Source organism: Lacerta agilis, chromosome 10 (assembly GCF_009819535.1).
Source record: "Lacerta agilis isolate rLacAgi1 chromosome 10, rLacAgi1.pri, whole genome shotgun sequence".
NCBI lineage: Eukaryota > Metazoa > Chordata > Lepidosauria > Squamata > Lacertidae > Lacerta > Lacerta agilis.
The window spans coordinates 8531841-8546285 of NC_046321.1; positions in this window are offsets into that span (position 1 = coordinate 8531841).

Sequence of the window (14445 nt, forward strand, 5' to 3'; positions counted from 1 at the left end):
TCTGATATTGATATACACACATTATTGCAGAATTTTGCCTGATAGACATATTTTATGTTGTTTCATTCTTGTTTTGTATATTTGCTTTAGTGCTTGTGTTCGATTTCACAGTCTGCAAAAATGACTCAATAATAATAATAATAATAATAATAATAATAATAATAATAATAATAATATTACATGCCCCCCAATGCATTTTTGGATGTTGAAATCTATGTGCATTTTTACTGCATTTCAGTCTCCTTTTGAGAATTGTACAGTCAATTTAATTTGCATTAAAATGGGAACCAAGCTGCATTTCTCTCCCATCCCTAAAATAGATTTTGGTCGGTTTTTGCTTTGCTTTGTTTTTTATTTACTACCTGGCCTATTCCCCGAGGGCTCAGGGTGGATCAAAAACTTTATGACAACCAACACCCTGTGGTCCTTTCCTTGTGAGTCACTGTTTTGAACCTTCTGACTGGAAGGAGCAAAGCACAGCAATGGAAATTGTGTAGAGACACACAAGAAGCAGCCTTGGAGGAACCATCATTCAGCTGCCTCTTTGCAGCTGAAGTGGTGGAATAATTCCATCGCACCAAAAAAGAGAGATGCAGCAGAACTTTGAGCAGATGTGGAAAGTCACTTGCCGTGTATGCCGAACGTGCAAAGTTCAGATCTCCAGATCCAAGGTCCAGCATCTCCAGAGTTTATGTAAGCTCTTGTAAGTTTGAGCCAGATCCTGAAGCTGAGGCTCCAATACTTTGGCCACCTCATGAGAAGAGAAGACTCCCTGGAAAAGACCCGATGTTGGGAAAGATGGAGGGCACAAGGAGAAGGGGACGACAGAGGATGAGATGGATGGACAGTGTTCTTGAGGCTACCAACATGAGCCTGACCAAACTGTGGGAGGCAGTGGAAGACAGGAGTGCGTGGTGTGCTCTGGTCCATGGGGTCACGAAGAGTCGGACACGACTGAATGACTGAACAACAACAAAATAAGTTTGAGCTTTGAGAACCTGCATTCAAAATATAGAAGCAAACTCTTATCAGAAATTTATAAGATATAACAAAAGGGAAATCAGTGCCCTAGATGATAGCACCAACCTAATGATAGCACCAGACCTGGGTATAGTCTACAACTTCTGGGGGGAACCAGGTCGATGGGGGGGGACCATCTAATCCATCTGATTCTGGAAAGGCCAGTTGCTGGCTCTTCTTGAGCAAGATTTGTCCTCTGCGGGCTTAGTAAGTCTATATATATTTATTATTATTTTATTAAAATACATTTATTCAAAAGTTACAACACAGCTTTGTTCACTGCCAGAATATCACAGACTGATCACTCCAATCTTCAATCCCTCAACACTGTCATATTGGCTCACCAAGTACCCTCAATAGGAACCCAGTACCGATCTGATTTATTTTCAGTTAATATATCCCCTCCACAGAGATCCTCTGCTATGATGGGGACATTAAAATATCCCGTCCTTTTTCAATCAAAAAGAAAAAAAAAGGAGACCAAATCTCTCTATCCAGCAAGTCTATCTTTAATGATGTTTTGCACCAGTTTTCCCAGAATGGATGTTAAATTTCCAGGGCATTGTGGAGAGGAGAAATGGCTGGCTCCAGGATCTGTCGATGTATAGCAGAAGCTCCTTTGTTGTTGTTGTTCAGTCGTTCAGTCGTGTCCGACTCTTCGTGACCCCATGGACCAGAGCACGCCAGGCACGCCTATCATTCACTGCCTCCCGCAGTTTGGCCAAACTCATGTTAGTAGCTTCGAGAATACTGTCCAACCATCTCATCCTTTGTCGTCCCCTTCTCCTTGTGCCCTCCATCTTTCCCAACATCAGGGTCTTTTCCAGGGAGTCTTCTCTTCTCATGAGGTGGCCAAAGTACTGGAGCCTCAACTTCAGGATCTGTCCTTCTAGTGAGCACTCAGGGCCGATTTCCTTGAGAATGGATAGGTTTGATCTTCTTGCAGTCCATGGGACTCTCAAGAGTCTCCTCCAGCACCATAATTCAAAAGCATCAATTCTTCGGTGATCAGCCTTCTTGATGGTCCAGCTCTCACTTCCGTACATTACTACTGGGAAAACCATAGCTTTAACTATACGGACCTTTGTTGGCAAGGTGATGTCTTTGCTTTTTAAGATGCTGTCTAGGTTTGTCATTGCTTTTCTCCCAAGAAGCAGGCGTCTTCTAATTTCGTGACTGCTGTCACCATCTGCAGTGATCATGGAACCCAAGAAAGTGAAATCTCTCACTGCCTCCATTTCTTCCCCCTCTATTTGCCAGGAGGTGATGGGACCAGTGGCCATGATCTTAGTTTTTTTGATGTTGAGCTTCAGACCATATTTTGCGCTTTCCTCTTTCACCCTCATTAAAAGGTTCTTTCATTCCTCCTCACTTTCTGCCATCAAGGTTGTATCATCAGCATATCTGAGGTTGTTGATATTTTTTCCGGCAATCTTAATTCCGGTTTGGGATTCATCCAGCCCAGCCTTTCGCATGATGAATTCTGCATATAAGTTAAATAAGCAGGGAGACAATATACAGCCTTGTCGTACTCCTTTCCCAATTTTGAACCAATCAGTTATTCCATATCCAGTTCTAACTGTAGCTTCTTGTCCCAAATAGAGATTTCTCAGGAGACAGATGAGGTGATCCGGCACTCCCATTTCTTTAAGAACTTTCCATAGTTTGCTGTGGTCGACACAGTCAAATGCTTTTGCGTAGTCAATGAAGCAGAAGTAGATGTTTTTCTGGAACTCTCTAGCTTTCTCCATAATCCAGCGCATGTTTTCGAAATCCAGCTTGCACTTCTGGGAGTTCTCGGTCCACGTACTGCTTAAGCCTGCCTTGTAGAATTTTAAGCATAACCTTGCTAGAGTGTGAAATGAGTGCAATTGTGCGGTAGTTAGAGCATTCTTTGGCACTGCCCTTCTTTGGGATTGGGATGTAAACTGATCTTCTCCAATCCTCTGGCCACTGCTGAGTTTTCCAAACTTGTTGGCATATTGAGTGTAGCACCTTAACAGCATCATCTTTGAGGATTTTAAATAGTTCAGCTGGAATATCATCACTTCCACTGGCCTTGTTGTTAGCAAGGCTTTCTAAGGCCCATTTGACTTCACTCTCCAGGATGTCTGGCTCAAGGTCAGCAACCACACTACCTGGGGTGCATGAGACCTCTATATCTTTCTGGTATAGTTCCTCTGTGTATTCTTGCCACCTCTTCTTGATGTCTTCTGCTTCTGTTAGGTCCTTTCCACTTTTGTCCTTAATTGTGGTAATCTTTGTACGAAATGTTCCTTTCATATCTCCAATTTTCTTGAACAGATCTCTGGTTTTTCCCATTCTGTTATTTTCCTCTATTTCTTTGCATTGCTCGTTTAGAAAGGCCCTCTTGTCTCTCCTTGCTATTCTTTGGAAATCTGCATTCAATTTCCTGTATCTTTCACTATCTCCCTCGCATTTTGCTTGCCTTCTCTCCCCCGCTATTTTTAAGGCCTCATTGGACAGCCACTTTGCTTTCTTGCATTTCTTTTTCATTGGGATGGTTTTCATTGCTGCCTCCTGTATAATGTTACGAGCCTCCATCCACAGTTCTTCAGGCACTCTATCCACCAAATCTAAGTCCTTAAACCTGTTTTTCACTTCAACTGTGTATTCATAAGGAATTTGATTTAGATTGTATCTTACTGGCCCAGTGGTTTTTCCTACTTTCTTCAGTTTAAGCTGGAATTTTGCTATAAGAAGCTGATGATCGGAGCCACAGTCAGCTCCAGGTCTTGTTTTTGCTGAGTGTATAGAGCTTCTCCATCTTTGGCTGCAGAGAATATAATCAATCTGATTTCGATGTCGCCCATCTGGTGATGTCCATGTGTAGAGTCGTCTCTTGTGTTGTTGGAAAAGAGTGTTTGTGATGACCAGCTTGTTCTCCTGACAGAACTCTATTAGCCTTTGCCCTGCTTCATTTTGAACTCCAAGGCCAAACTTGCCAGTTGTTCCTTTTATCTCTTGACTCCCTACTTTAGCATTCCAATCCCCTATAATGAGAAGAACATCCTTCTTTGGTGTCATTTCTATAAGGTGTTGTAAGTCTTCATAGAATTGGTCAATTTCAGTTTCTTCAGCACTGGAAGTTGGTGCATAAACTTGGATTACTGTGATGTTAAAAGGACTGCCTTGGATTCGTATCAAGATGAATCTATCATTTTTGAAATTGCATCCCAGTACAGCTTTCGCCACTCTTTTGTTGACTATGAGGGCCACTCCATTTCTTTTACGGGATTCCTGCCCGCAGTAGTAGATATGATAGTCATCTGAGCTGAATTCGCCCATTCCCGTCCATTTTAGTTCACTGATGCCTAGGATGTCAATGTTTATTCTTGCCATCTCATTTTTGACCACATCCAGCTTACCAAGGTTCATGGTTCTTACATTCCAGGTTCCTATGCAATACTTTTCTTTACAGCATTGGACTTTCCTTTCGCTTCCAGGCATATCCGCAACTGAGTGTCCTTTCGGCTTTGGCCCAGCCGCTTCATCAGCTTTGGATCTACTTGTACTTGTCCTCCGCTCTTCCCCAGTAGCATGTTGGACGCCTTCCGACCTGAGGGGCTCATCTTCCAGCGTCATATCTTTTATATGCCTGTTGTCTTTGTCCATGGAGTTTTCTTGGCAGGGATACTGGAGTGGGTTGCCAGTTCCTCCTCCAGGTGGATCACGTTTGGTCCAAACTCTCCACTATGACCTGTCCATCTTGGGTGGCCCTGCACGGCATAGCTCATAGCTTCCCTGAGTAATTCAAGCCCCTTCGCCACGACAAGGCAGTGATCCATGAAGGGGGATCATTGGAAAGTGGACTCAATGGACCCCACTATGTCATAGGTTGCCTCAGCCTTGAAATTGGACTTCTCCCCTCCATCACCACCCAGCAACCAAAGGTCAGGCTGGGACTCACCTTTCTCCCTCAGTTGCCACATAGCAGCTGACAGTGGACTGTCTCTGCCCATGCCTGGCAAGCTTACTGAGGGATGAAATATACGTAGTGATTTCATGCTCTTTATTGCAGCTCGTAAAACAGTGAATGAATACCCCCGAAACCTCAGACTTTATATACATTATTTACACGATGAGTCCCGTCTGATTGACTGATTCCGCTTCCCTCCTGGAGCCTGATTGGGCTGCTCCTGCAGGCCAATCAGTTGTTGCATTTTAGGATCCTACCTGCTTATTGTTCTAGGATCCAAGCTTAGTACATAACAGTGGAAATCACTTTGCCCTGTGTCACCTCAGTCCTGGCCCTGGTGTGAACAAAATGTGAGGCAAGAAGGAGCAGATAATACCCACTCCCATTTTGCTAGCCATATTGAAACGCTTTGAGCTTCTCTCCAAACCTGAGGCGTTCTCCTCAGGCAAAATTTGGTGGCAATTCTAAGGGCTCATCCAGACATGCACTATATCACTCAGCATGGGCGTCCCGGGGGGGGGGGGGGGTGGCAGGGGGCAGCTGCCCTCCCCCAGAAGCAAAAAAAAAATAAATGGTTATCGGCAGCCTAAAAGGGGGAAAAAAGCTCTCCTCCTGAAAAAAAGCTCAACGACTGGTCTTTCTTCACCTCCCAAAATCTCAATAACAATTGAGTTCTTGCCCTCTTGCTGAGGCACAGTTAGCCACTGTGTGTGTGTGTGTGTGTGTGTGTGTTGCACCGGCTGTTTCCCCCTCCCTCATGCCGGCAAAGAGCTGGCGTGCCTATCAGAGACCGCATCCTAGCCTGCACCCTGCTTGGTCAAATGGGGATGCAGGCTGAGACTTGGGCAGTGTCAGGGGGCGAATCCAAGGGCTGACCATGGTCTTAGCCTGGGTTCTCATCCTTCCTCATCTGCCTGCTTTTTGTATCCACACTACATCGTGCTGGCAAGAGAGGAACAGTTTCTGAATTTGCCAGGATTCATCGTTGCAAGGGAGCTTGGCAAACTGAGTTCCCTTGCACGGTGAGTAGTTCCTTTGCGAGGACTGAGGATCCTGGGAAACTGAGTTTTACAGCCATTTGGGGCTTTCTGTTTGGGGGGAAGTTTTTCTGTTGTTTGAAGCTGTTTTTGTTTTTTGCAGCTGTTTTTGTTTTTGAACCTGAACGACCATGGCTTGCCCCCCCCTCTAGTTTTGATCCTGGGTACACCCCTGTCACTCGGTATAAACACTTGCTGGACACACGAGACACACAAGCCAGCAGGTCGGACTGGAAGCTTGCTGTGAATTCCTAAAACCAGGGCAATGGGGGGACAGACTTCAGATCTACTTTGGCTGTTGTTGTTTTTTTTAAAAAATAAATACTAGGCCCCTGAAATCCACCAGCCACAGCCTGGTGCAAAAGAGGCACCCTTGAATTGAAGCTTCCCGAGCCCAGGAATTTCAAGTACCAGAACTGAACCAAGTTCACAGCATTTGTATGCAAATATCCAATTCTGGTTAGCCCAAGTTTTCCTCCCCCCCCCCTTCATTTCAGCAGCATAGTTTAGGGCAGCAGGAAAGTTATTTTCTCGCTGTTGTTAATCAGGATCCAGAAATTTCTTGGTGTTCTGCTGCAAACCATGCAGAGATCTTCCAGGAGATCCACAGCTACTTTCTGCCCCACCCTTCCCTCAGGTTGTTTCAAGGCAGCAATGTTCTCAAGCTGAGATTCCCTCATGCAAGTCACTCGGAGCCAAAATTCAGTCCCCCCCCCAGATTACTTTTTCCTCTTTTTGTTCCTTTTTTTTTGCCAAATTAAGTGTTTGTTCCATCTACATCATTCAGCCACAAACCCAGCCACCCCAAATGAGAGACCGCTTCTGAACACTTGCCTGTAGCTTTTCCCTTTTATCTCATTTTCTCCATCTCTAGTACTTAATTGTCTACCTCAAATAGATATTGTGAGGATTAATTAGTTAATCTTTGTACCATGCTTTCGAAATGTCGAGTGCTACTGTATTTTTTAAGATTATTATTATTTTTTCTTTAGAATGCATTATTAAATGCCTGCAGGTTCTTCTGTCTTTCTCACAATGGAAGAGTTGAGATGAGGTAACTTAAATTGTTCTTAATTTTCATTTAAAAAGCATCTCAATTATAGGCAACACCCTCTTTGTGAGTATGGATAGGGGGAAGAGTTTAAATCTAGTTCTCACTTGAAGGCAAGCCTACCCAATCCATATTGTTTGAATTTTGCGTTCATGTTGTGCGTTCAAAAATGCATGTACTTGAGTAAAAAAAAAGCTCTCTTTCTCCACAACATCTGAATCAGGAGAGGCTGTGAAAGCTCTGGACCGGTGTCTGAATGTAGTGGTAGATTGATTGAGGCCCAATAAACTGTACTTGAATCCTTGAAAGGTGAAGGCTCCTTGGGTAGGTGGTTTCCATGCTTGGGAAATAGGCAAGTGACCTGTTCTGGATGGGGTTGCATGCCCTCTGAAGGAGGATACATCAATAATAATAATAATAATAATAATAATAATAATAATAATAATAATAATATGTCAGGGTACACCACGGTGTTGCTCATGAGTAATGACAGAGTCCTCTTACGCTAAACACTACTTTATTGTGCATAACTATTTACAGTGCAGAGCTAGCTAAAAACATGACCGCTCAGTCACTTGCAGAATCCGGAAGTGCCCCTCTCCTGTTTCCCACCCAGCACCAAAGCCTCGGCACCCTGAAACGACGTCTTCTGTGTCCCCTGACCCCCCGATGCTGTGCTGGCGCCAGAAGCTGCAACTGCCCCTCTGATTGCCTCTGGCTGGCATTGCTGGGTCTTTGCCCAGCATCCCTGACCCTCAACTCCTCCTCCTCTTCCGTGGGAGAGAGCTCTGGAGATGGGCTTTGAGAGGAGTCAGATGACAGCAGTGGCTGGGGATCCCTGTACCTGAGCAAGACCTCCTCTCGAGGAGGTTCCCTACCCTGACCCTCCCCACTAGCAGGATCACTTTCCCTGCTCTCCCCATGAGGAGTACTCCTGCCTGGGCTCTCCTCATGAGTAGAACCTCCCCCCGGGCTCTCCTCACGAGGAAAAGGCAAATCCCTGACAAATGATAATAATAATAATAATAATAATAATAATAATAATAATAATAATAATAATAATTTATTTATACCCCGCCCATCTGGCTGGGCCTTCCCAGCCACTCTGGGTAGCTTCCAACAGGATATTAAAAACACAATAAAACATCAAACTTTAAAAACTTCCCTAAACAGGGCTGCCTTCAGATATCTTCTAAAAGTCAGGTCGTTATTTATTTCCTTGACATCTGGTGGGAGGGCGTTCCACAGGGTGGGCGCCACCACCGAGAAGGCACAAAAGTCCTCTGTGGCCACAGGTGCCTTTTACCAGCTTCATCTGGTTGACAAGCTGGAATGTGTGCAAAAGAGGGCGACCAAGATGATCGCGAGTCTGGAAACCAAGCTTTATGAGGGATGGTTGAAGAAGCTGGGTATGTTGAGCCTGGAAATGAGGTGATGGAGAGGAGATGAGATAGCCATCTTCTAATATCTCAAGGGCTTTCACATGGAAGAGGGAGAAAGCTTGCTTTCGCTTGCTCTGGAGGGTAGGACTTGAACCAATGGCTTAAAGTTACAAGAAAGGAGATTCTGATCAGGGGCGGAGCTAGGGAAGTGTGGTGGGGGCGAACCAACCCAGGTGTCATCTGGGGAGAGACATTCAGCATGCCACCCACCCACATGTCCCAAGCGTACCCCAGCAAAGTGGAACAGCTCCCCCTTCACCCGACGGCTCGGGGTACCCTTGGGAGGCGTGGGAAGGAGGCACACTGTTGCTCCATGCTCCTGGCTGGAGGAGGTGGGCAGGCAGGCAGGGGAGAGGATGGGAAAGAGGAGGCAGGCGAGCAAACAACCGAGGTGGAGGGAAGGGGAGAGGAAGGAACTTGGGCATGCACAGACTCCGATGCACAAACGGTTCTCCCGCTGACTCCCCCCCCCCAGCTGTAGGGCGGCTGAGTGGGAGCAGGTAGGCAGACTTGGGATGCCCCGCGGTGCGCCCTGCCCCTATGGGCGGTGCACCCTGCCCCTGGGCGCGCCTCCCCAGGTGCCAGAGCGGCTTCCTCCATCGCTGATTCTGACTAAACATCAGGAAGAACTTTCTGATAGTAAGAGCTGTTCAACCGCAGAACAGTCTTTCTCAGGAGGTGGTAGCCTCTCCTTCCTTGGAGGTTTTTAAGGAGAGGTTGGATGGCCGTCTGCCATGGATGTTTTAGCTGACTTTCCTGCATTGCAGGGGGTGGGACTAGATGGCCCCCGACATACCTCCTATGATTCTATGATTCTATCTGTTTTGCCAGCTGTGGCCATTCCTGGACAGAGATAGCCTGATCCCTGCAGTCTAGTATTTGGGCCTGGGTTCAGAGATACTCTTGGCATTTTTTTATACGGAGAAGTTTAAACAACAGTGTTCAGTGGGAAATGCCACAGCTAACCCTTATTTCAGATGCCTTACGAGTTATGAAACTCACCTGCATGGTGTTTCTCAAGTTAGCTGCCTTGCATGACATCCAACACAGTTGAGTTGAGTTGGCATTCGTCATTCTGCTTTCATTTGGAAAGGATCCACCATCTCCCAAGTCCTGGCCGGCACTGCAAAAGGGACTTGTGAAAACAAGCATGTCTTTCAACATTATTTATTAAGTGTTGACAACGTGCTAAGTTACAAGAGATAAATGAGGAGAGGCGCTGCCTAAAGATTTTTGTCTCACATACTTGGAGTAGTGTCAATCTCTTCCTTCTTTTCTTTTGTGGCCATACCCTCTAAATTTATGTGAATTAAATATATATCCAATTTTATAATATTGTTGCACGTGTGCCAAGATGAATTGAAATGACCCTGTTTCAGAGATAAGAGGATTTCCCCTGTTGGGTGTCTTTATCGTTCCTCCGGTGTGCTCTGCATACTGGGCTTTCTGGATTCTGTTTCATGCTAGAAAATGTCTGAAATGATTTGAAAATTGGAGGAGGGAGAATTGTGCTGAGGTTTTCAGTTTGATCCATTCACTTCAGATCTCCCATTAGGGGTTATTCTCCTCCTCCTCCTCCTCCTCCTCCTCCTCCTCCTCCTCCTCCTCCTCTTCTTCTTCTTCTTCTTCATGCAGTTTATAGCCTGCCCTTCAGAAAATATCAGGCGATGTCACAACAATAAATACATTTAACGATAAATAATAAAACACAGTAATATGTCAGAAAGCTGTCTGTTTTCTCATGTGCAAGACAGTTCCCCAGTGTTAAAGGGCCTGGATAAAAAAGGCAAGTCTTTATTAGCACTTTAAGTTACACAACACTGGTGCCAGTCAAATGTCCAACTAGGGCACAATGGTTGAGCTGCCCACCCTTGGACTTCTCACTGGAACAATCCCAGCAGATCTCAATTTTGGCATGGGGCAGTGTGGTAGAAGGTGCTGCCTCGGGGAACTTGTTCCCTAGCTGATAAGGACTTCATGTGTCAAGACCAAACACATGAGTTTGCCTGGTTGAAGATAGCCAGCAAAGATCTTTGAAGGCCCATGTTCCATGGCCACTGTTCAAGACCCTGGCAGCTGCATTATTCACCAGCTGCAACCACAATGCACTTTGCAGTACCTGCAACAAGCCAAAGTGGCTAAGTTGCACCTCCACTCTCAGAAGCAGTGTGCCTCTGACTATCAGTTTCTGTGACTCACATGTGGGAACAGTGCTGTTGGGCTCAGGGCCTGCTTGGTGGCTTTCTGTGGTCATCCAGTTGACCACTGTGAGAACAGGATGCTGCACTAGATGGGCTTGATCTAGCAGGACTTTCCTTCTGTTCAGCCATGGAACAGTTTTCAAGGGCAGCCCCACACGGAGTGCACTCCAATAGTCTGAACAGGTTGGCAGTGTTGTGCACCTGCCAAGACCCCCACCCTCGTAAGGGACTCGCCACCAGCTCCTGGAGTCTTTTAAGCCTGCTTCTCCTCTTCCTTGCTGTCGTTGTAGGTTTATCCGCCCTCTCTAAGTGAACTTCTTTCAACAGGGTGCTCTAATGTCATTTTGCCACCACCCAAAAGACCCTGTCTCTTATGCATCCCAGTTTTATTTCAGGCACTGGGGGGACATGGAGCAGGGCCTCAGCAGATGGTCTCAAGGGTTGGGCAGATTTGTATGGATGGCCAGGAATGAGAGTTTATTACATAAAGATCCTAAATTCCCAGGGGACTTCAGGGGTAAGGTGCTCAGGTGGTCAGCTGCAACTAGAGACATAGGAAGCTGTCTTATAAAGAGTCAAACGTTCCATCAAGCTCACTCTTGATTATACTGTCTGGAAGTGGCTGTATAGGGTTTCAGGCAGAGCTCTCTCCCTACTCTATCTAGAGATGCCAGGGATGTTGACCCCAGGACCTTCTGTGTGCAAGGCAGATGCTCTACCACTGTGCAACAACCCTTGCACTACTTGATTTATAGCAGTGCAAGAGTGTATATGTGTATAATATGGGTTATACAGGAACATTGGGCTCTGAGATACCTTTGGGGGCAGGGGCGTAGCAAGGGGGGGCGAGGGGGGTGGGCCGCCCCGGGTTCCATAATGGAGAGGGTGACAAATTATCAAGGAACAATTAAAAAATAATATTTTTTTTAAATGTCTGCTCCGAAGGTCTTATCTTACTATACTAGGGATTATATAGCTATATATGAAATTTCATGCATATCGGTTAATATCTTGACCCTCCTCCACCAAAATAGCTGTTCACTTGGCTGTTTTCCTATGTCGTGAAGGCTGAAATTTCAGTTCAGAGAACACTTACTTTTCCCAACCCCAACCCTGTGGAAAGCCATCTAATTAGATTTTATTTGATTTTGAGATGTTTTTAGGAGGCAATTTAATTATTGTTTGATTTTATCCCAATGTTATGTATCTGATGTTAGCCACCCTGACCCTGACTTTGGCCGGGGAGGGTGGGATATAAATATAAGTTTTATTATTATTATTACTTGTTATTGTTCCTTTGTAAGAAAATATGAAATAACGTAAAACCATTTTTGTGGGGGGGGGAATCAATGGGGGGTTGACAAGAAATTTTCTGCACCGGGTACCACCTGACCTTCCCATGCCTGGGGGGGGGGTTGACATTTTTTTTTTGCCCCTGGGTACCAATTTACCTTAATACGCCCCTGCTTTGGGGACCTTACTCGTCCTTCTATAAGTACTTGCAAAGCAGATACTCTGACACTGAGCTGTGGCTTTTCCCCTTAGTGGTGGCGCCAGTCAAAAGATTTTGGTAGGCATGCTGCAGAGAGCAGCAACATGTTTGGCCTATGGGGCAAGGTCTGTAGCTCAGTGGCAGAACATCTGCTTTGCACGCAGAAGGTCCCAGGTTCAATCTCCAGCATCTCCAGGTGGGCCTGGGAGAGATTGACTCTCTGACACCCTGGAGAGTACTGGACCAATGGTGTAAGGCGGCATCCCATGTCCCTACATTTTGATGGGTGTGTGCTTTTCAGAAGCTGATCTCTGGCGATCCTGCTAGAGAAGAATAGGGAACCATGAGGGTGGGGGAGCTCAGAGTTCTCCGAGTCGGGAGCAACAGGAAGCTGCAAATCCCGTGTACCCAGAGTTTGAAACCAACTTCAGTAAACCAGACTTTGGGCGACAGACTCTGCCCATGCGGCTCCGGAGAAGTAGAGACTACAGACCATGTACTTCTCCGTTGCTGCTTTTATAGGGCTTTACGGAACGAACTTATCTCTCCGCTATTATGTGAGTCTCCTGGATGTCCCGAAGAACACTACGCCCATTGGCTCCTATCAGATGCTAACCCTAAGGTCACTGCTGCGGTGGCAAAGTTCTGTGCTGTTGCTATTAAGCTTCGGTCTGCACAATTAGGTGACTCGTGATCCTTCTTTTGATTTAAGTATTATAATAATCTGGATTGTTGATTTTTTAAAATTAATTTCTAAATTTATTCTTTTAAAGCAATAATTATTAATTTTAATGTACTTTAATTTTAATATGGCCAACCCCTTTTAGATCAAATCTCAGACCAATTTTAAATTGCATTTATTATTGATTCTGTATGTGTCTTTTTGTGTGTGTGTGTGCTGGTCGTTGACCGTAATAAAGTACTTAGACTTAAACCAGACTTTCACTGACCTCAGCAATTCAGATGGAGGTTTCACAATGTGGCACATTATTCTTCTCTTCCCCATTTCACGCTTGGATCTGGGCACCAAGCCAACAGAAGGAAGACTGATACTGACATAACACCTGACGAGCATGCAACCACATGGCGGTTCAATATGCTTTATTTAATAACATCCTCTTAGCCTCATAACTGCCTTCTGATCAGCTCTCGGAGATCTGAGAAGCATTATACTTCAAAGCTGTTCAGTGTGGTGCATTTTGTTTTGTTTTTAATTAATTCTCACAACACCTTTGCACAATTGGTGTTGCCATATGCAGCCTCCCCCGCCGCAGTGTTGCAGGGGTAGGAACTGATGCCAGTGGGGGGGGGGAGTGTCCTCCTTTATCTAATCTCATCCATCTCTGTGTTTTCAAAGCCTACAATTAACTCGGATCGTTAATGCTTGAGCACTTGTTTGCACTCCATGTTGCGATTAGGAACGGGATTAAGCCTAGCAAAGGCCCTGCTCTGTCAAGGGGTGAGAACATAAGAAAGTGCTCTGCTGGATCAGATCAAAAATCTGTCTAGTCCTAGTTCCAATGGTAGGGGGGATAGATTTCTGAAGGACACCCACAAGCAGGACAGAAAAGCAATAGGATCCCTTGTTGTTTGGCTCCAGAAATGAATTTGGCATCATGTAGCCAACAAAGTTGGAGCTCCAAAACCATCAAATGGCCCAGCACCAGGGGGTTTAAAAGATCAGCTCTTTCCACTTGAACCTGCCTATCAACTATGCTGGGGCACATTCTTGCATGTCTGAGACCTTCAGTGTATGTGTGTGTGAACGTTGCACCTCCCACGGAAGGACCTGCTTAGAAAGAATGAGCCATGCTGAAGCTTTCCATTTTTACATGCCCAGTCTGGACTGGGCATCTACTCTGAAGCTTGGGATAGGATTGCTCTGCTCTCCATCCACGCTCCCCACCCCCCCACCCCAGAGTGCAACCAAATGGTTCTGTTCATCCTTAGTGCACACATAAATCCTTGGTGGAAGGTTCTCTAAATTCAGATCATTTCATTATACAGGAAAACAAGTCACTAGTCCCTACGCTTGGAAGATAAGCTTGAAAGCATGCAGGCAATGTTGGGTCCAACTTCAGAAAGGTGGGTGCAGAGAGGGTTGGGAAAACCATTGATTGATTAATTGAGTTAACTTATATGCCACTTTCCCGCAAATCAATTCCTCTTAAAGGAGGCAGCGCATTGCGATTGGATCTCTAGGCACCCCCACCTCCCGGTGTGGGCAGAGCTATGCCCAGCTCAACTCCGGTTGGTCGTTTC